The sequence below is a fragment of the Galleria mellonella genome, unplaced genomic scaffold, assembly GCF_026898425.1.
Source record: "Galleria mellonella isolate WM207_F2 unplaced genomic scaffold, CSIRO_AGI_GalMel_v1 utg33, whole genome shotgun sequence".
In the NCBI taxonomy this organism is placed as follows: Eukaryota; Metazoa; Arthropoda; class Insecta; order Lepidoptera; family Pyralidae; genus Galleria; species Galleria mellonella.
In genome coordinates, this window is record NW_026442079.1 from 11,246,844 (window position 1) to 11,271,688 (window position 24,845).

The window sequence follows — 24,845 nt, forward strand, 5'->3', positions numbered from 1 at the left end:
CTGACCTGCTTTTATCTTCACCTATCATCGCTCACTTGTGCCCCGTCAGCATATTCATTAAAAAAACTATTTATAAAGTGTCTCAAAATTAAATATAATATGTAGACCATTATACTATACTCTAATTGTACAAATCCACTTTTAAAGTATCTATGCACATACAAATTTTAATAGCAAAACCGTATTTCAATGATTAGTGAAGCTTATTCTGAGCCGAAGCTCATTTGCCGCTGTAATACACATAAAATTTATATGTGTTACAGCAGCAACATATAACACATATTTTACGGCACTTAATATTTATGATCGCGTGTATAAACTTATTTTGTGTAATGCACGAAATAAAATTCTTCTTTCCATTAAAAAGTTAACGTAACACGTGAACGTTTTACTATTAGCAAAATTTTTAAGTACTCCATGCGAATCCATGATTCAGCAAAAATTATAAGAAACGCCTACAGTACACGAATTCGTAACATATCGTTACTCCATTCTGAATGTATAAATTTACAACCAAGCACATGGCCTGTTTAGTAGTATAAAATTAGCATAAGTAAATAAAAATATTTTTTATTCGAATAAACTTAATAATAACCATTTTTGAATAGTCATTTTTATATAAGTGGAAGAAGCTACAACGCTACAATCAACCACGGTATTCTCGAACAAATCAGTACCTACTAGAAGCACCCGTTCACGAGTATGACGGATGAGCCAGTCATCGTTGTGTTCAACTATATCATAGGAGCCCAACGACCCGGCCCACCATGCTGCCACAAATCTGAACATTAACATGAGCATGAATTGTTTCAGGACACGCAATTACGTCAAAAATATCGATACCAAATTGAATATGACAATCAGTAAATCCAACCATTACAAAATTATGGAGGTCTTCAAAATTGATATAATAAATGTGGGAGTTTTTGGTATCAATATACCCTGTCAGGTTAATATCCACGTGGTACTTCCTAAAAACTGTCGTGGTTGATTCCTAGTAAATTCATCACGTTGGACCAACTAACCTGATTTCATCTTTATTCTCTCATTGGTACCTCACCAGCGCACAGTGATAATGCAGGTGGGGAGAGGGAAAGGGATTGTTAGTAATGAAGTTTGATAGCCCCATTACTAACAATATGCCCTATTAGGTTGACCTCCACGTGGTTCCCTCTGGAAACCGTTGTGAACAATTCTTGTTGAATTCGTCACGATGGGCTAACTGACCTGCTTCCTCATCACCTATTATCCTTCACTGGTGCCCTGCTGGTGTATACCAATAGCGAGGGTAGGAGGAGGGCTACTATTCCATTATCACCCATTAAAAAAAATGCTGGTGGGGTTACCGTTGTCACAGCATTTCCATCTCATAAACAACCTAATCAAAGCTGTCTTTACAAAGTTTTTAAAAACTCAATGCTAATAATACAATGATTTAATCAAAGTCATAGCAAATCACCCAAATTAGCAGTTAGTAAATCCAATTGGAAAGTCTAAATTTGTCCAAGCTAAAAGACCAGACTGTGAGGTAACCTTGGTAACAAGGATTCAACAAATGAACCGCCTACGTCACTTGATTGTAAAGGCAAACAGTCTGAAAGTTTCAGTAACAGTGGTTTTGTAAACCAGGGCAATAAACTGAGTCGACTGCTTGTTCAAATTTTGTTAAAACTTTACCATAAACCTCAATCTAAATAAATTTTACTCACCACGATCTACAATAAGGATTAAACAGTCGTTCAACTAACTTAACCACACTATTTTGTAATATTTATATATGAGTATTAATATATGCATGTCTACCATTATGTCGACACATACTCTATATGTGTTCTAATAAAGCGCTATTCACACACCTCAGGTCAGATTATTCTCAGCTTCCGTCAAGACACAGTAACTCGTTAAGAGCGTGCCCTCCATTACTCATGTTCATAATATCAGGAAAAATATTACTTATGAACTTCGTTGTTTTGCTGGCCTCATATTGCTGTATTCTTGTTTAATACAGAAAATTGACAATAATTGCAAAAATTAGTCTTTCGACACAAAATCATTTGCATTCTTTTAACCGTATGTTCTATTAAGATTTTTTTCCATTAAAACAACTTAAATACACCCATTCAGTTGACATTTTAGTATAAGATTCTTTGAATATTTTGTGATTTTACAAGCTTTTATTTAGTTTCACCTGTCCCGTTGTTTGTCTGTTTGTCAAATCTTGCAAGTTAAATTTGATTCACTTCCCAGTTTTTGATTGAACTGAAATTTTGCATGCATGTATAAATCGAATGAACATGCAATATTATTTCATATTTATTTGGAGAAAATGTTCAATTTTAATAGTACAACACTCCTTTAGAAGGACGCTAATGATTTCTATTTCACTCTTTATTAAATTTAGACACAATTACTTATACTTTATTACTTTAGAAAGAAATTTCTTCACATTTGACTAGCACTGGTGTGAATAATGCTTAAGAAGAGAAGTTCTATTTTAAGGATTATCTGATTATTCTTGAGCAGATTATTACTGAAGTTAAACTTAAAAATATTGCAGAATTTTTATTACAAAATAATAAAAAAGAACTTTGAATAATCCGTTATTGAAAGGTGAGTATTGGCGAACAAACTTTTATGATAAGAACAGAAACCTTTTAAGTTAGAAGCATCGAAATTGATATTGAATTTCACAATAAATTTATAGAAATTGTTACTCGATACTTTTAAAACAAATGCTGTTACAATTTATTACAATTTAATTAAAGAAAACGCAATATTTATAGCATGATTAAAAAAAATATCCAAAGTTCTTGTAAAAAATTGTTTACTTAAAAATTGTTTAACGGTATTAATCGTAAAACTGAATTGTTCCCAAAGAATTTTCTAGTAAGTATATCAAATAAATAATCTATCTCAGTTTTGGTTTACAAGTTGTTAGTATAAGCCTCTTCATCGTTTCTCCAATTGATTCAATCTCCCACACTGAGGCATCTATGTACATCTTACACACTGTTTTTGTAATGTCGTCAGCCCAACTTATGGATTATCTCGCAATGATCTTCCGGCCAGTTCTTGATCTCCATTTTCATATAATACAGTTCAATAATTAAAATTAATCTCTTAAACCTTTCCCAGGTGGTTTTTAATTTACACCTTTCGTTAAATAATTGTTTAAATCTCTCCAAGGATTATTCGTTGGAAAGGTAAAAACAATTACCTACTTAAGAAGAAAATTCTATTATTTAATTGAATTAGATTCTTTTATTGTAAAAGTCCATCAACTACTCAATTAATGTTTATTGCATTTGACTTCGCCATTCATTAATTAGTATTTTTATTTTTTGTTGGCAGATTAAGAGTTTTCTCTTGTCCGGGCAATTTTTTGTTATTATCTATAAAGTATTCTGTCACTTCTGACTTCTGGTCTTTTACCTTTTATATTTCCTTAGATGACATTCTTTTATTAAGTTGCATGAATCGACGTATTCATTGAAGATCGGGATCACATTTTACGCCTTCTTCGCCTGAGATCTAAAGCGCGATCAGAGAGATACAATACTTAACTCCCATTACCTGAGTGATGGTAGAAAAACGCATTTTTGACACCTTTGTCTGTTATCTTCTAAGTGTATTGATACTACGGTAAGCAATGTAATGGTAAAAGACGTATTTCTATATACTTTCTATGGGGCGTTCATATTACATAAATTCATTGTTATCATTATCATCTTCCTGATATTGTCCCATATTTATTTGTAGTCGGTGTAATATTTTCCTTTTCCATCTATCTCTATTTGCAGTTATCTCAGTATTCACTTCCTTTATGGGCATGTCATCTTTTACATAATCTCCCATCTCTTTTTGAGTCTTACAGTACTCTTACGACCATGCAAATTTTTAATCATATTTTCTCCCCTGTGTATCACATCATATCCATACCAAGACAAATGACTACTACTCAAATACTCTCGTATAATCTACATAACATCTACAACGCTGGAGAAATTTCTTTCAATTCATTGTTTTTACATTTATAACTCGAACTATAAGACGTAGAATTTATTATTTACAAACTTTTAAATTCTAACCTGACCCAAAATAGCAATATTAAAGCAGCTTATTTCGTTACTTAGTTCGAACATGCTAAAGTGAACCTAACACTTCGAATTTACTAACTTGATACTAAATTCGATTAGTTTCCGGGAACGTTACGAATTGGGAACTCTGCCAAATCCGCTATTCTGGCTAAACCGGGCAAGAAAGCGCCGGCTAACGTACAAACTCCATTGTATTTTAGTAAATCTGACTATCTACTTACTTAATTATATTCTACGTATATGGTATATACTTAGTATAGTCGTGTATTGTCATTTGTTTTTAGATCTAAAGCTTACAGATAGAATATATAAAAAAAATGCTCACAACTGTAACTAAGTTAATAGTCAAATGTAAAATTTGCTTACAAAGACATTTATTAAGGTTGCAAAATGAACTTTTAATTATATATATATATATATATATATATATATATATATATATATATATATATATATATATATATATATATATATATATATATATATAATATATATATGTGTGAAATTGACATTAAATGTCAAATCTACAAATTATTATTATTATAAATAAAGCTAGAGATCGTGGGCATGGCAATCTATTCTGCAATGTTCATGATTCTAAAGTATTATGTTGTTATTACCCTGTCATTACACTACCATGTCTTAACCTTCAAACCGTTTTGATTCTTTTAACTATACACTTACAGAAGCTTTATTGCAGGAACATGAGCAGGACAAAGGTACAATAGCAGACGACTTTTGTACAGATTCTTCATGTAGTAAAGTTATATCTTCCTTCTATGATATTATTATACAACATAATTAAAATATATTTCCTTACAGCTTCCGTAGTAGGAGCTCTTTAATTTGAAATGTTAATTCCGTTGTAATTTGATATTGATCCTTACAAGTTTTGAAATTAATTAATGAATTGATGAGGAAACAAATTAAATTTTACCCGACTATTAAGAAAGGGAGGGTAATGTTCTTGAATGTATGTATGTAAATAAATATGTACCTACGTGTAAATAAATAGAGGATCCGGACATACTCGTATAAAATGTATCTTAAATAGCCTACTCTTTACTATGCGGTAATTTTTTTACGAAAGTTATTGAATCTGTTAGATTTAAATTTGAAAATTTCCCTCGATTTATTAATAACCCCGCACCATTTATTTATTCTGAAATTTGTCCGTCTCATAAAAAAATAATTATAGTATTTAAAACAAGTAAATCTGTGAGTAGTTTAGTAAAAGTCGAGACTAGATGCCGCAATGTAATAACATTCGTCGTTGCCATAATACTGAACTCTATCGCGAACTGTCCCGCAAAAACGCAATGTTTTTCTGTCACAATTAAAATCACCTTTACTGAAAATAAAATGTAAATTAATTTCCCCGTGTTTCAAATTTCGCAAATATCCTCTCAAAGCCGCAAAACGAACGCTACAATGTTACAAATGTTCATTCGCAGAACTTAATGAATTGTCAATTGGCATACGACAGGATTCAGTATAATACCGAATGCCTGGCGAGGCAATAGCTATTTATTTATTATTTAACCACCCTTCCGCACGCTGTTGGTATTATTGCGGTTCACCAGCACAATGCTCAACTAATCTCTCTGTTTGATTAATAATGTAACAATACTATTGTGCCCACTGACAATCGAACACAGGACTTTCAAAAGTAAAAGTTACTCGTATGTATGTTATATTTAAATTAGTGTTTAAATCTAATATTGTGTTTTTTTTTTTTTCTAATTTTTATTATTAACACTTCATTAAAAAAATAATAAAAAATAAAAATAATAATAATGAGAAGTGATATAAAAATTGACCCTCTTCCAGACAACCTTTGAGTAAAGGATATTGAGAAAAAAGATAAAGGATAGGTGACGCACTATTATTATATATAGATACTTATGTGTACAAACATATATAAGAAAACAGTTTTCCATTAATTTGCTCATCACGTTGCACTGTCAATTATATTTTCTGTGATTCCTACCTGCGATTAACTGATAGATAACGCCACATGGTATTAATCCCATCATTTACACTATCTAGGTATATTAAAGTTTAATATATAAATAAATTAATTTTATTCCACAAAAAACAGTGATTATAATTAAGACTAAATCAATAATATTATTTCTTTTCTTTTATTTTAATAATAATTATATCTTTTTTAATTAAAAGTTACTAAATTATACAGATAGAATAGACGACAAGATATTTTATAAATACTTTAAATTAATAGCAGTTGGAAGTGATTTAAAGCGAGAATGCGTATGTATGTGCGCATTTGTTACTTAACAAATAGAATTTGTTAAGTAGCAAGTGACTATTTTAATTGGTTATCAATATATTACTCAATTACAAAAAAAATTCATAATCCCAAATTTTGGGTTGAATACAAAAAATACATTTGAATTGAGACATTCTAAAAGTCTCTCTAAAAGGAATAGTTTACCAATTTGTATTTTTTATGTTACGAGATATCTTCGCCAATTACGTAATAGTAAGTTATAATTTTATAGTTAGTTATAATTTTACTTTCGATAGGCTTCGTTATCGTACTGATTCCGCATTTATTGTATAACAAATCCACTGGTTTTTTACACAATACGCTACAAGTGTAGTGTTTCCAACGCTATTTGTAATTAAACAAAAACAAACTACTAATATTTGCGCTTCTACAAGTGGCCGTAATAATACGAAACTTTTATTTGTTTTAATAACAGTTCACGAGTACTTAGCAGGAGGTAGGAGAATTACTCACAATATTGCCGTACTGTTGACATCTTAATATACTAACTCCGTCTGAGGACTACAAGACATATATTGCAAGACGCGAGTTGTTTTCCCACTTATGAAGGGCAAACTCGGTTTCTATATAGTTGAGGAAAGTAAATATAATATTACTATTTACATTTGACTCTCACGACTATACTACCTTAATATATCTACTACATATTTTAACTAAACAAAACATATGTCCAAAAATATTAAAAAGGTTTGGATTCTCCCATATTTTCACAACGTGTCGACCTGTTAAATATAAGAAGCTTAAATTTTTCTATTTTTAATACATTTTTTAATCATCAAATTTCTATTATAATACTAGATGACTCTGCAAACGTTGTTTTACCATATACATTATTTTTAGAACTATTCATGAAAATTTATCGTACTACAATTATTATATTCGATTGCCATCTTGCAACACTATTGCGGCATATAAAAATCGCGCTTAAAAAACAGGGGTTGATCATAAAAGGTTGAAAATTTGAAATTGTATTGTATTTTGCTAAATCATAATAAAATAGAAATGGAAAAATTAAAAAAGAAAAAAAAAATTGGGGAGGATCACCCTTATCATTGAGGGGTATAAAAAATAGATGTTAGCCGATTCTCAGACCTACCCTGAAATTTTGTGTGCATATTGCACACAAAATTTCATAAAAATCGGTCAAGCCGTTTCGGAGGAATTTGGTAACAAACACCGTGACACGAGAATTTTATATATAAGATATTTTAAAGAATAGGTAGAGTCTTAGTAAAACGTACAGTTAATTATTTTGATTTTATCCTATATATTTATATTATTAACCCGTGACATATCTTTAATCTAAAGAGAATAAATAACTAAGATGCTGACTGACTAACAGTATGAAAGTGATGCAGGAAGCATCACGATCTCGCGGAAGGAGCTGTATAGCGACATAATGGAAGCTAACTCCTGTTTGATGGATACATTAGCCTAAAAGCATGTCAAGCATCTAAACCGTCAGCTTAAACCGTTATATGTTTCTATCCCCATTTAGGCCTGTCACCGTCAAAATCGCTGCAATAATACGACACAGTTAACTACTTCTTCGTCTGTGGAGTCAATAAACAACTTAAAAGTACCAGAAACTAGCGCCTTCCACAGCACAGTTAATCATCTTGTTTAGATACTTCGTGCGGGATGAAAGGCATAAAGGGCTGGACAGAAGGTGAGACGTGATCTCTCCCGAGAAAAACGGCATGTTTCACAAAATTAACTTGCAGCTGTAAACCTGGGTTCGCAGTCTATTACGGTATTTCTAGACTGGTCACTGTAAGACATGCACATGGCGGTAGCTGTCTGTCAATTGAAATTAACTTGATGAGGCAGGATGACAATGGCTAACGTTAGATGCAGGTAAGGAGTATCTTTGCGGTGCACCTGAAAATAGTTGGGCACTATAACGCAGCGCTAAGGCTTGCTAATCCGTTCATTACAACACCAACCAAAAATATATCCATACCGCCCTACACGCCATTTCGACCAATTATTTATTTATGTAGATACATACGAGCAATGCAAATGACTTTGTAATCTACTATGGCGATGTTGCTTTAAAATAGAAATATGTAAAATAATTGTATCTCTGATGCAGATATCATTTTTTTTTTTGCCGAAAAAAAAAACTGCTTTATTGTGGAGCCAAATCTGTAACGCAATTTAACATTCGAAATTCAAATATTTCATATCGAATTTATTTATGAAAAATCGCGTATCGCATCCAAGGGGTTCGATTTAATCATTTTAACATAGAAATACTAAGATTACTAAATATAATAATAAAGCCTTTACGGATCTAAAAATGTACATACATGCTTTTTGATACTGTAAATAATTCTCCTCCCTCATCAAGATCCTTCCATCTTTCTCTATCTTTTATTAACCTGTACCATAATTTTTTTTAATGTCCTTTTTTATGTCAAGCAAGAATGAATGGAGAGGTCAGTAGGGGCCGCCCTAGACAGATATATACATATAAGAGACGTGCTGATGAAGGGCCAAATTAAAAATACCCGTAACCAGCGAGCGTGTATGAAAAGACAGATGAATTTTAAAGAAACGAAACAGGCTTGTGTGAATCGAAGCATTTGGCGTTTTATTGTTTCTGTCTACCCTAACGGGAGACAGGCTCTTTCTTTTGTATCCCTACATCTCATACACCAATCTGTGATTGATTTTGTCCATGTGTTATTTTGTTTCCTCATGATATAAAAGATTACTGGTCAATATTAATGATCTCACTTAATTTGCTACCTTTTTTTTTACTTAACAAAATCTACTTATCAGTAACAGAGACGAAATGTTTTCTTAATTATGTGTTCTCAGATTAACGTCCCTTTTTGACGCTTTCGGGGACGAAAGTTAATTCGAGAGAACCGAATGTTATCCTGTCCGGTCGTATATGCTTTTCCGGTACCGGTACCCGGATATAAGGAAGTAGGCCACATCATCTTGCGTCTTACTCATTATTCAGTCTAACTAAATAACAAAAAGGTGTCGACTATTCGATCATTATGCGTTTAGCAATCATATAATTCGAACATATGTTATTGCCATTATCCGTAGATAAATAGCAAATAAAACTATAGATACGTTATCGCTACCGCGTGCATTAGATAGAACGAGACAGCGACATCTGATCTCTTATTCATTTGTCATTTATTTATAACAGTGTCGTGTTATATTATTTATAGTATTTTTGTTTAATACCACATAAATGAAAATACTGAGGTGGTCTAGGGAAGTAAGGTCTTTTATACCACTGAGGTGACAAACAACCAAACAGCCCGATTGTAGTGACGATAAGTGATTACCTTAGCCCATAAACATTTACAATAGACAGAAGCATTAAGCGCTAGATAAACTTATTCGTGGTACCTTCAAAGTTACTCAGATGTGAAAGTAATACACAGAAAGCAGTCTCTTACCATCTACCCACACTACCATGGTCACGTAATAAGAAAAGACGAGGGGCATGTAGTGGGAAACTCTTTGCACCTGCCTGAATAACTATGAGGCAGGGGACTACCCCTTATTTATTTATTTACTTATTTATACTTTTGCACAGATTTTTTTTGGTAGGAAATGTCCACAGGATGGAGTTAATGCCTGATGACATTCTCTACCAGTCAACCGTTACGCTAAACAGAGAGTAAATGGCGGTGCATAGATTTAAAAAAAATGTAAATTGAATAAATATTTTGAAAAATAACAATATATGATAAATAAACATACAAACATATATAATAGTAGTAATATATAGTAATTAAACTAAACATGAGAGATATTTAAAAATAAAATAATAGCAAGGGTCTTATAAGACTAATAGACGCCAAAACAATTATTTTTAAAAAAAGGTTGTTTAGCTGTCTGTATGTTTGTTCCGGCATCAGGTAAAAACTACTACACCAAATTGGATGAGGTTTCATAGATGCATTCCTGAAGTGTAACTTAAAAACTGCTGTATTTTATTTTGACGCGCCATCTGTAAATGCTTTATTTCATTGATTTCTATTTCTGTAATCTATGTGTACGAGTTAACGGTTAAAAAGTTAGTAAAAAATATTACTAAACCGATAGTGATGCAGTTTCTATATATAAATTTATTCGTATGTATTAAATTAAATTTGCAATGCATTAATATGTTCGTATTTAAAATTTGAAATGATAAATAAAAAATGTAAAAGTAACGGAACAAATAAAACATGTAAGTGTAGATGGATGATGATGTATGATGTATGAGGGGTTCAAAAATAAAATAATATTTTCCACGTTCACAAAAAGAAGACTTGAAATTTATTTTTTTTTCTTCGAAAAGTGTTTTGCGTTTGTTATTCTTAAACTTAACTTCTCTTTGGATATTCACTACCTACTTATATAAACAATATTAATGAACTCGTCATAGTCGTAGAATACTGACGAATCTGACAAATATTACATAAAAAGATCCGTCGGTATTCTACGACTATGACGAACTTTGATGTAGTAAAAACCTATATATATATTTATAGCCCTCATAACTTGATTACATCTGTTAGTGTCAATCTACGTATTTAGACACCATCCACTACGACTACCCTAGTCATAGTGGATGGTTAGGATAATGGCTTGCTTTGAATAAGAAACCGTCAAAGACTGTGATAAGTGGATTAAATAGTAGGAAATATGTAAGAAAAGTAGAGCAAGACTTCGTTCAAATTCATCTGCATGTGCAATTAATCATTTGCAAGTAATCATTATTCTGTTCATAGGTAAAGTTTACCATTTTCTATGAAGTCTCTATCAGATTGATCGCCACTTCGAGTGGAAAATAAAAAAAAAATTAAAAATATACCACGTCTTCAACTATAAATCATTCTACTTCAAGCCTTTATCTTGTAGTATCTGATATATAAAAAAAAAAAAAAACTATATACTAAGCAGAATGATATCGCATGATACAGAAGTTGCTAAGCCTTGGTATTTGATACTGATATCACAATGGCTCACTAGGTAACCGCGCCTATGCTTACTCTAATGGTAACATAGACGAGGTTGGACCAAGACTCAGTGGGTAATACAAGTATTTACTTATAAGCATGTGCTTATGAGTGTACTTGTTGGTTACCTAGCGTCAACTAAAATGACGCGTCAATAAGCAAAGCTAGCTATTATACTTACCCAATTCGTATTCCTTCGTATTTTAGAGAAAAATCGAGAATAAGGCCAAACGGGTAACCTTAGAGAAGAAGTAACTTAACAATGATTCTTTTGGCTTTATTTTAAGACAATGGAACCCCCCGTAACAGAGGTCTACCATTGAAACTGAAATTATGCCGACAGACAGAAACCCTATAAAGTATTACGTAGTAAAGTGTACAAGTATTTGCGTCGTACTTCAGAACAAAATAGTTGTTGAACAAAGTTTAGAACTTACTACGACTTAAGTTCTGATTACGAATCGGATGTAACGTTGCCTACGTGAATTACGGCCGGTGCAGTCACTGAATAATCAAACGGTGAAACTACACACACACCAAAAAGGAACCGTAAATTCAACTACGTGGGTCTAGTTTACGGCGCAGCCGGTAAACATAATAAGCATTGGAATATGACGTTTAAGTTAACAGGTGCAGCGCGCAGAATCGCGCAGATGCATCGGTGACGCCGCGGAGGGCGGGCGTCGATGTTGGAGTAATAGATCACGTGGCCATCCCACCCAACCACCCCCTACCGGCGGACACGCTCGCGTAAGTGCCATTGAACCACACCCATGGACAACCGCAAAACAAACATCGTATCAACTACAACTCGGCTACGCCGATACGGGCCGACAGCACCGCTCGCGGCTCCATGTATGTACCTAACGTTTACTTTGGTGTTTGTTATCACAGTCAAAGGTGTGTTGGAGTTGAGATGTCGCGCGATCGGCGTTCTTTCGCCAGTGCCCGGTGCGTGGTCGCGACGGCTCGGAGGCGCCGTCTGCGTCCTCGGACGCCCTCTTTCAAACTGGAGGCGAACTGGCTTGTGTTTTTACTATACACAGCGAAGGTTAGGTCGGCCCTGTTGCGCGGCATGTGCGGTGCCGCACAGGCGCGAGGGTTGTCGCAAGCGATCGATGCGGGCGTCGACCTTGCGCGGTAGAACACAGTTGGCCTGACGCCACCCTGCTCTTATCCGCACTAAATTTTGGGTATGCTGCACAGAAAATCATCGGTTTGAGCCGACTTCCCATTTTCCACTTCTCGCGGTCTGTTTAGCGCTAAAATGGTCAACCATATCAAATGAATGAACACCAAACGACAGTAGGGTAACGGGGGAAATTGTAAAACGAGATTTTCCTGCTCAAACTTTTACCTCTCAATGGCTGGTTCATAGGATTTTAAATAAAAGAAAAATAAGTATACACAGTTTACATTTCGTTGCGATAACGTACACATTGTGAACATCAAAGCCGTTTACTCAGATAATACTCGTACTTACATACACGGCAAGCAAAATATTCGTAGCGAATCCACGTTCCATAACTTCATTGTAAAAGGTCTGCCCATTCACACGTTGGCGCGTAGCGTCCCAATAAAACGGGAAATTATTTTCAGAACATTTATGAGGCGTGCCTTGCGAAAAAATAAATTTCACTTTAATAGCGTGTGCTACGACTGTTTTTTATTGAATGAAAATAGTAGTTAGATGGCGTTTTTCCGTATTCGCTTTATCCTGTTAGGTATATATTCCCAACGAATTCTATTACACTACTTATTATAACACAAATATGTCCCCATATTAAAGTTAAAGTGACAATTTTTTATGAAATCTTACTAGAAACTTTATCAATCGGCAGGGTTAAGAATAATCACAGGAAAAGTAAATAATAAAAATACAATAACAGCTTGAAGCCGTCTAATAGCCGCATAAAAGTATTAAAGTCAAACGAATTAATTCCACCCAAATTTGCTAATTCAATTTCAGATTACAATCGCTGCATTTGAATAGAACATAATCAGTTTTATTGCTTAAAAGGGATTTTAATACGAATTAACTAGAACTGTCAATATTGTACCAAATATGAAAGTTTAGATATTACGAGGTATTATTTTGGGAGCAATACGTACTTATTAATGTACAAATACTTGATTGTAAATTTTAACTCGGTTTAAAGCCCTACTGTTTCGATTTGACAGTTGGAATATAACTCTGAAATTATAGGATACAAATGCATAATATCTGAATCAAGGAATTTCAACATGCATTCACAGTGTATTCTAGACTATTCTGTATTATCATTTTCCATCAGGCGAACCGAAATGCTGATAGCATTATTACATATTACAAATGGAAGAGTTTGTAAAGAATTTTGTTACAAATTTACACTTAAATGTATTTCAAATAAATTTTATATATTACATTATATTAATCAGACAAGATATTTTTTATCCTAATTCATGCGAGCAATACCAAGCGCCACAGCTAGTATATAACAAATACCACATAATGACTGTTAAAATGGAGATTACGCTGTTAAATGTGTATTTTAAGCCGTTATTATTATTACAAAGTTAATCTTCAATAGGATTAATATTATTGGAGCTGATATCGGTTAACCAAAAGAGCAATGTAAATTATAGATAAAATTATTTACTATTTACATAAAATGAGAACTCACGTTATCAATTCCGCTAACCGAGAGAACGCCATTGGTAACGGGGAGTAATATACCTTATCAGATCCATTTCCATGCGGTCCTCTCTAGAGACCTGTGATATTTCTGGTGATGTCGTCACGATAGGTCAACTGATGTGACTTTATTCATCTATCATCCATCACTAGGGCCATGCTAGCATCAACCGATAAGGCAGACGCGGATTTTCATTTCTTTTATTATTAAAAAAGTCGCTAACCATAGATTAAGAATTTTCTACGTCACTTACCGATTTGCAAAATGTCAATTGTCCGTGAAATAAATTTTATTCAGGCGTGTCACTTCTTAGAGTTCCATAACAAAATGGAAAAAGAACCCCTCAATTTTCGCTTGAACGATCTGCTTTAACCGATATAGTCCAAGGAATCAGCAAACTGAAGTTGTAATGGGTCGATCAATTTAGCTCGATCAAGCGATAACCGACGTGGAAGAAAGGTTTTTAGTGGTGATCCCGTACCGGCAAACGTGTAGAACGATCCCCCAAATGTGTTGAAGAGAGACAGGTTTATACAGACCAATATACAGAGGTATTTATATAATTAATGCCTAACCTTATAATGACGGTCACCTGCTATACTAGACTATCATCGAAGTAACTTAAAATTTTGCACGTAGCAGCTACTGAACTTTGGTAACATATCTATATCCAATATAGTTTCTAATCTTTAATCATACATATTTATTTATTTACTTATACCTCCTCATTATCGTATTTTTTCCTCTGTATAAATTTACGCGTACTATCTGCTCTGTTTGTTATTTGAATAGGTGCTCATAATACTTTCTTTTTCAAATATCACCACTTTAATACTTTGACATTTTAAAAGGTGTTAGAAACTGGCTGGAAGACTGGAATCAAACTTTCAATTCAGAATTCAAAATCGATGAACATGCAAACTTCAAACTTTCAAACTTGTTGGTAACTCTTTAAGAGATGAATTTTCTAAATCTTTTTATACCACTTTACACTGTTGGTCTTTATCTCTTCAATTTCAGCTCAACGTTAATAGAATCAGTCAAACAAACCTTATCTCCTTGGGGGGAAAAGGATTGTTAGCAATGGAGTTTGACAGCCCCATTGCTAGCAATATACCTTATTAGGTCGACCTCCACGTGGTTCCCCCTGGACACCATCGTGAACAATTCTTGTTGAATTCGTCGTGATGGGCTAACTGACCTACTTCATCCTCACCTATCATTCTTCACTGGTGCCCCGCCGGTGTATACCGACAGCGCGGTTGGGGTTACTATTCCATTATCATCCATTAAAAAAAACCTTATCTCCTTATAGTATTAATGTTATTAATACTATTAAAATAAAAATACTATAAAAGTAACAATAAAAATAAATAATACTATCCAGGGGATAATACTGGAAATGTCATACTCTTGTCTCAATTCAAAGACAGACTACGAGAATTGTCAACGATCCCAAGCTCACAGGCGGTATCAAGTCTTTAAGTTTAAGGCAAAAGATTTTGCCTCCCTTTGTATGTTTAACGGGTTGTGTCCTGAGAAATTGTTCGGAGTGATGCCCACACTCATCTTTTATGATCGCACTGCTTGCCATCAACAGGAAATTCGTCTTTATACGCTAGTACCTAAATGGTTGCCTACAGTGCGATTTCAGAGAAATTTTCTTGCGCTTAGACTGTGGAATGAACTACCTATCAAAATTTTTCTTAGAGACAATATGGAGTTCTTCAAAAAGAGTGTATTAAGATTTCCTCAAAGTCGGCAATGCGCTTGTGACACGCCTAATATTGCAGGTGTCCACAGACTACAGTGACCCCTTATTTATCAGGTTTGTGATATTAAAAGGTCTACAGAGCAGATTGCCCATGTGAGTGTATCGCCCTCTAACACCAAAAGGTTCTGGGCCTCCTTTACGGAAGCTTCTGTCGTGCTTTATCGGATGTTGGCTTTTTTTACAACTTAGAATGGCAAACAAGCTGACGGTCCACCTGATGGAAAGTGGTAACCGTCGCCTATAGACATGAGCAGTACCATGGACATAACAGACTATACTGTTTCGCCCATGATACCCCCCAAGCGTTGCTATTCCTGAGGACTGGCAACTGAGGACTGAGAAACACAGCCATGCAAACACAACTGCTTCACGCTAGAAACACGAATGAGACAGAGGTACCCAAGCAATCGACTTTTGTACAAAGTCTCCCTCTGGTGCTTTACGTGCTCTATGAAGCAAATAGCAATCATATAAATTACTAACAATCCCCTTTCGCCACCCTCACCCTCCAATCCGATTACTGTCACCACTAGATAACTGACAAACGTACTTAAATACGAGAACGACTAAACCAATAGGTGATATAAGCGGATTTCTATATTATTTTACTGTTTGAATACCTACATTGATATACCTATGAATGCAAATATTTGTACTACAAGGGTAAATTGTAGGTAGGTGAGTCAGTCAGTGTGTTAAACCGCTAAGCCCCCGCCAAGGTCGTCAATACATTTGACAGGTTTCCGACCAACTAACCCAGTCATCTCCCTTCTATTTCTGCTTCAATGCACAATACCCTAAATTGTTTAGGGTGAAGAACGGGGTCGTTGTTCCCTTTAATAATTACGGTTGAACAGTGATAGCTGGCTCGCTTGTCATACTCGTGAACGGATGTCACATATGCGAACTAGTCTAAGTTTATTATTTGATTTTCAGAAACGTATCAATCAATTCAAAAATGAATCTTCATTTGTATTAAACGTAATTTAAAAAGAGTTGCTTGTCCTGCCTATTAATATATAACATAATATTTTTAAGGTACGAAGACAAATATTTGAGAAAATAACCTAAAATATTTAGTAATTCTCGTTAAATGCATAATAACACGAACTGCGCTATTAATCGTACTAAAAATATAATATTGAAAGTTTGTGTGAATGTACGGATGAATGTTTATCACTCTTACACACAAAAACTACTAAAAATTTAAATGTTTAGTACACCGATAGGTTATATAAATCTTAGAATTCTTTATATAGTAAAATACTCGAGCGAAGCCACAGCAAAATAACTAGCATCATAAACAGAAAAATAAACAACTAGCAATATAAAAAGTTAGTTCGTTTATCACTTCTTGGCGCCTTCACAACTCAATCAATCGGCATTTTATTGTCAATTAATAGTCATTTGGTATACACTTAGTATTTGAGATGAACAAGGAAAAGAACTATTTTTTATCCAGGTCAGTAACCCGGTCACGAGGGCGTAGTCGCTGGTAAAAACTAACAATTATATAATGTATATATATTCTTTATTGCACTTGTAAATTACATTACTCGCCGTGTGGTCCCGGCATAGAATAGACCACCCCTTCTTTTCCCGTGTAAGAGTTGACTAAGGGAGGGCGAGGGACGGATAGCAGCATCTCTCTTAGAACATCTCCAAAATCTGCGATTGCTAAACCGCCTGCAAACGTGGCAACTACTGGCAAACCCCCCCACCCCTATGGGAAAGGAATAACCCTCAATGTTCAACAGTGGACAATTAAATGCTGATATCATGATGAAATGACATTGTAAATACATTTATAAATGTCATGAGCAAGGGTGGACTTATCTCTAACAGAGATCTCTTCCAATCAACCCAATACAGTTAGAAAGCGCGTCGTTAGTGAGCAGCTAAAATGCTACAACTATTAATATTTAGAATACTAATTACTATTAACACTAATCAACATATAAACAAATACACAGTTAAATGAAATATTAAAATATATAATAAAATATTACATAAATACATATATTATAAATAAATATATTACGTAGGTAGGTATTATTTTTAGTATATAATAAATGCTTATAAAATAAATAAATATAGTACCTCCATTAGGCAATTAGTTTAATAATTGTAATATTTGACAGTATGTAATGCACATTACAATGAATAACAAAGTATAATACAGTCATGAATTCATATTAAATTCGATATAAATATTAAAAAAAAATATAAAATGCATGTAAAAGTTAGAGAAACAATGTCCGATTCTTAACTGTATTTCATTCCTTTAAGGATACGTATTTATATAAATCCGTGTTTATACTACCAAAGGAATGAACCCGGATATAAAGTTTCTTGTAATGAATGTCAAACATAACAACACACTAAGGATCGACACATACGTCGCTTAGATAAAAATTGCGTAGCATCACAGCGCATCGTAGCGCGTCTAATGTCGCGCGAAGTAATTTAATTGTATGATTTTTTTTTTCTTATGAATATTAATTTTTCTACATTCTATGTTTGAATTTATCTGTCATAAATTATATTAAGCGTTTAGACTATTTCATTGTTGTTAAAATGGCAAACAAGCTGACGGCCCACCTGATTGAAAATGGTAATCGTCGCCTATAGAGATGAGCAATATCATGGACATAACAGAGTATACAGTTATGTCCATGGCATTAAATGTACATGTGTAAAATTATCATACAATATATAAAACATTTGGATAATAGCGGTATACCTCAGTATCGTATTAAGAGTACTAAATTAAAGTACAGATCTTTAAAGTCGATAATAAAATTCATATGTATTTATTTATTTAAGGCAAACATACAGCTTTAACAACATCTATAACAATTACACAGTTAAATATTTTATCAGTCAATGAGGTTTGCACAGGCACTTAGCACAAGTAAAGGAACCACACAGTAAAAAAAAAATAACATTATTAAGAAAAAAGAAAAATTTAAAAACCGTTGTCTGTCATAAAATAAAATTCTAAATTTTCGGGTTCAATTTCGTGTTTTTGTTCGTATTGAAATCAGCTCAATAAATGAAGCTTAACATTTTATTCATGATAAATCCTACCATAGTAGTATAAAGGAACGATATTTTAATATTTTTAAATGGTATGTATTATATAATTTTAAAATCAAATTTGTGTCTCGTTCGATCCCGAAATTTTGGAAAATACTTCGTGGTAGACCCTCAGGATTGCCAAATACGATTTTTGCTTTAATTAATGAACCACATTTCAAATATTTTTGACTCCAAATTGAAACGAATAGGTACTTTTACGTAATCGTAAAATATTGGTTTTCACTACGACTCACTATTTTTACCACTATGCGATAAAAGGACTATTCTTCACACTGACTTCTTCATCTCACATTCCTATCTTCATTGGTATATTCTATGGATTTATATGATGCTTGGTGATTTACAAGTATCAAAAACTATAACAAAAATTTACCCAAACTTTCCATTTATTGGCAAAAATTTTTTCAAAATTTCGTGAATTCAAATTTTTTTCCTAAAATTGCGGAAAAAATATCCAATCTAGCAACACTGTGCGCGACTGCTCTAATTCTGGTACAGTCAGATCCGAGGTAACGTTACTCGCGGGACCAATATAATACGGTGTACGCTCTCCACATTACTCTACTGACACATCTCAGGTTTTGAATCTTTTAGGTGTAATTGTAGATGTTCCTGTAAAGTTTCTATATTAGCCGGTGAAGTCAAATCTTATTTTACTAATATAATATATTAAAGCTAGCTTTTCCCGCGGCTTCGCTTGCGTGCATATTTGTCATTCTATAAAACTTCTATACTGACAACATTTCATACAAACTCTCAACCCCTGTTTCACCTCTTTAGGGGTTGAATTTTAAAAATGTCTTATTGTCCATCGACGCTACATAATTAACTTAACAGAAATTCAGCTGTGCGTTGATGTATGGGTCAGTCAGTCAATAAGCATCCTTTTTGATGGGCACCAGTGAGAGATGACAAGTGAGGATGAAGCAGGTCACTGTACATAATTAACCACTATGGTATCCAGAGAGAACTGCGTGGAGCTTGATCTGGCAAGATAAATTGCTAGCAATGGGGCTGTTAGATCCCTTTATTAACAATCCCTTTCATTTTATACTCGTAGATTGCAACTAGACTATACGAGGTTTGTCCGGAAAGTACGTATAAAAGTTTTTTAAAAATTTTATTTTACAATTATTCAGGTAAATCAATTTTATCCCCTTCAAAGTACTCCCCCTGTGACATAATGCACTTGTGCCAACGCCGTTTCCACTGTGAGAAGGCTCCTTGAAAGTCCTCTGGTTGTAGGTTTCTCAGCTGCCCCGTCGTAGCTTTTTTTATCTCATTTATGTCCCCCAAATGCCGCCCCCGAAGTACCAATTTGGTTTTTGGGAACAAGAAGAAGTCACACGGGGCCAAATCCGGCGAATAGGGGGGTGTTCGGTCACCGTAATGGAATTTTTACTCAAAAACTCACGGAACGATCTTGGCGCAAATTTTTTTCATTTGAAGTTCGTTTCTTAGAATTTCGTGGACCACGGTTTTGCCCAAATTAAGCTCTTCAGCCACCTGTCTGACCGTTAAACGACGGTCCCCATTAACACAAGTTCGAATTCTTTCCACGTTTTCGTCGGAATGTGAAGTGGAAGGACGTCCTGAACGTGGGTCATCTTGAACGCTTTCTCGGCCCTCTCTGAATCTTTTTAGCCACTTGTGGACGGTTGGTTCCTTCACAGCATCATCCCCATAAACTGTTCTGAGATCGGCAAAAATTTCACGGCCATTCTTGCCGAGTTTCGAGAGAAACTTGATTACGACGCGCTGCTCTTCAACGGAAGCGGGCTCCATGCCGACGGGGTTTCGTTAAGAGGTAACTTCACAGATGGCGTGACAAGCCAGTTCGCACCGCACGGCGGTCCATCAGTTTGTACATACAGGAGATATAAGAAAAAAATATATTATGGCTTAATGGATGATAAGAACAATACAAGTCAAAACAATCTTTTTTTTAGAAATTTTATCTGTCTGACTGCACGTTCCGACATCACGTAAAAACTACTTCACAAAATTAGATACGACTTTCACATTTATGCTTCTAAAAATTAAATCTAAATCTATCTTAATACTCTATCTGGAAGTAGTTTATTTCATTACTTTTTCTACTTTTAAAGTCCGTACTATGCAATCGGAAAAAAAAAAATATTAATTAACGTAGGTATATAAAGTGTGAAATGCATTTTTTATGTTTGTTTGGTTATGATATGTGTGGACTTTATTTTTTGTGTATTTTTTTTAAAGGAATAAATAAATGTAGATACTTGCCATTGCCAATACCTATGTTATATTTTATTTGACAATACATACAATATAACTGTTTTTTTTTTATAATCTACTGTCTCTATCGCACAGCTTCAATCGCAAAATTCAGTACATAAAGTATCCTATATGCTAAGTTTAATATATTTTTCTATGTACCGATTTCAAGACAACAATTTTATTATATATTATTGTATATTTGTGAGGTTATGCTGTGCATGCATTACCTATTAAAAAAAAAAGCATCCTCAACTAATAATAGATGCAACTAATAATTATACCGTCTCTTTCTACGTGTTTGTACAAATTCAAAGCATTATATAGATTTAAAAGGATAAAATACGCCTAACTGATGAAGTTTCGAAACCGGCCGCGTATATAAGAAATAAAAAAAAAACCTTTAATAAAGACAGTGCAACAAAGTACAAATATTTCAAATAATATTATAAAAGGATCAATCCAATACCATCAAACAGTAAATAAATCAAATCGTGGTTATTTCACAGAAGAAGGTCGAGTAAAGCTTTCAAAAGAAGTTAAGGAAAAACCACTCACATACTAGGACTTTCCTTTGCATTCCGAATGCGAGCAATAAAAGAAAAATAACATTTCTTTAATATCTCGTATTTTTTATGAAAAAAAAAAAATAAAATAAAATGTGCGCATAAAAACAATGCATAGCCGTAGATAAAATCTTTAGATCATGCGACGGCTTCCATAAAATATCAGCCGTAGAAAAATAAAACCAATGAAGCATATAACAAAGCGTATTTCACTTTCGAACGGAATGTGACTTAAGCTCTAATGTATTTTGCACCATTCAGTCACAGCAAACAAAAATTTAAATATTTAAATTCAAACAACACGTTGATCAAATATCGAATTTCGTTTCCCAGTAGCTTGCTTTATTTTATACTCGTATATAAGCCGAATGTGGAATTTTGTGGACCTGACACATGTTTTCACCAATCGCAAATTATGCAGCCTTAGAATATATGGATAGAATGTCTCCATACAAATGATTTACCAAAAACAACTCAAGTTTTTTATTCATATGTGATGGTGAATAAGGTTACCATCATCATCATATCAGCCCTAAACTGTCAACTGCTGAACATAAAAGGGCCTTGCCAGTAGTTGTCATACTTGGCAGGCAGGTTAGCGACTGCTGTTAAGCTTTGGTGATGTTTTAAGAGATGCTGCTGCCCGTCCTTCAATCATTAAGTTCCCTTAGTTGCTTCTTACGACATCCATAGGAAAGGAAGGGATGGTCCATTCTATGCCGGGACTACACAGCTTACCCCAATGTGTATTCATTATTTTAAATACTTTAAATACACAAACGGAACTTAACGCGATGTAAAAGCTTTTTACAGGTAAATACTACCTTCATACCTGCTTCTTTATTACCGACGTTTCGATGTTATTTAAAATACGTATAAATAACGCGAAAGTTTAAAATTAACTAGTACATTAATTACTCAGTATACGAAAAAAATTATATTGTAAAATTAAATTGGAAAACAAAAAAGACAAAAAAATATTACGAATATATTTAAAACAACAATATAGAGAGTGCTTAATGATTCGCAATGATGCTTATCTTTACAGATTACTTCGATTTATCTCTGAGTATAGTCATACAATGTATTTTCGTTTATAAATAATTGAAAATGAATTCCATAAAGGTATATTAATTTGAGAGCCATGTACATGTGTTATTTACATCATATCAGAAAAAATATGTCCCAATTTAAATTACTTCCAACACTGAAAAAATGGAAAAGAAAATTTTATCAGCGAATTGTCTAAATTTTGCCACGTTATAGACACTCGATGCTCTGTCTACATCATCATTACCATCATCATACCAGCTTTTAACCGTCCTGGGTTTTGTCAATAGTTGCCACGCTTGGCAGGCGGATTGGCAACCGCAGTTAGACTTTGGAGATGTTTTAAGAGGGATGCTGCTTCTCATCCCTCGCTCTCCCTTAATCGCCTCTTACGACACCCACAGGAAAAGAAGGGGTGACCTATTCTATGACGTGACCACATGGCAATCTATTTACACAAACAAGAATTTTAATTAGTTAATATATGTAAAATTTGCTTTTTAAAATTTAAATCGAATCGAATTTAAATCGCAGTTATTTACTAATGAATTCATATCGATGAACTATCTGACTTGCTCTCGTCCTTGCCTATCACATATCACTGGTGCCCCATTAGCGTATACCAATAGCACAGATGAGGCAACTATTCCATCATCACCAATTAAAAAAAAGGGAGACGTCCGCAATTCCTGTATTTTTGAGGCTACGTTACAGGATTGACTCACCAATTCCGATTTTAATGATTATTATTTTTACAATCGGTAGAGGTTACGCTCATGTTTGTCAACGAAGCTACCATTTTGTATAAAGGCATAAAGACAATGACTATGCCATTTTTTCTTCTAAATCGCTTACTAAATTCATATACATATATTCAATCTAATATATTTACGTTATGTATCATCGTTGATCGATGTTTTGTTACAATTTAATATCGCAAATTTTTACAAAACAAAATGTGCTTGTTTTAATTAAATTAGATTCTAGAAAAAAAAATAATTTAATTCAAATGTAATTAATAGAGACAGCAAACGTACAAGTTATAACAGTAGGAATTAATACAACTCGTTCATTAAATTAACGAACGCCCGAACTGATATCGATATTTACTATCGCGAATCGACGATAATTCAATACATTTTCAATCGTATTTCACATTACTGCGTATGACTAATTGATTTGCAACTCGATTAATTACCACTACAATTTGAATCCTCGTCCGTGTTTAGATATTTTGTTTGGTTAAAGTAACCAGTACCTAGGTATATAGTAAATTTCACTGGAGGGCGAATTGGTGCAAAAGTCGTCTGCTTGAGTATCTCCGTTCCATTCGTATCTCTAGCGTAAGACAACTGTCTCCATATCTGTGTTTTAGTTTGAAGGGTGTGTTATGACAGTGAAGTTGCCATGTGGTCCCGGCAACGAATAACCCAGCCTTTCCTTTCCCATGGGCGTTGTAAGAGGCAACTAAGGAAACTAAACGATCAAGGAATGGCCAGCAGCGACCCTGTTTAAACATCACGAAAGCCTAACTGCGGTTGCTAATTCGCCTGTCAAGCGTGGGAACTACTAGCAAAATTCTCCTTTATAAGGGATATGTTTAGCAGCGAACGGTTAACGGCTGGTATGGTATGGTATATGATAGTGAAGTTCCTCTGGAATAGCAATACATGTGGAGCATACCACTGGCCTTATATTCTGTGATATACTTGGTCCTGTTAATATCTAAATGCAACGATTACTACTGTCAATGAGGTACTTTCAATCCATTATTTTATTTATTTACAATTGTTATATTTTATTTTCAGTCTTTAGTACATTTTGCAAAAGATTCATATTTGAATAATCAGTATAAAAAAGTGCCGCGTAAACCAACAAATTGACTGACTATGTTTCGGGCGTTTTTGACCTTGACGTTCCATCTAGAATTTTTTATGCGAGCATTTATGAATTAAATTACATGTTATTATTTATTCATAAGATTCGTCATTTAAATCAATTTCCAAATAACTGCATAAACAATATCACTTAAGAATGGTAG

At 33.8% G+C, this 24,845-nt stretch overlaps 1 protein-coding gene across 18 annotated transcripts in view; it reads right to left on the reverse strand.

Annotated features, from left to right (window-relative positions):
* LOC113519612 (coiled-coil domain-containing protein AGAP005037) overlaps positions 1-24,845 on the reverse strand; it is a 282,821-nt gene that overhangs the window by 196,392 nt on the left and 61,584 nt on the right. For 2 of the 18 annotated variants that reach the window (XM_031911386.2, XM_031911385.2), the window contains exon 1: positions 12,251-12,404. The exons of 15 other annotated variants lie outside the window; for them this stretch is intronic. The gene's annotated coding sequence lies outside the window, so the exon portion shown is untranslated. Of the gene's footprint in view, positions 1-12,250; positions 12,405-24,845 lie in introns of those variants that run through there. One more of the 18 variants, XM_052896595.1, reaches the window with a different exon arrangement.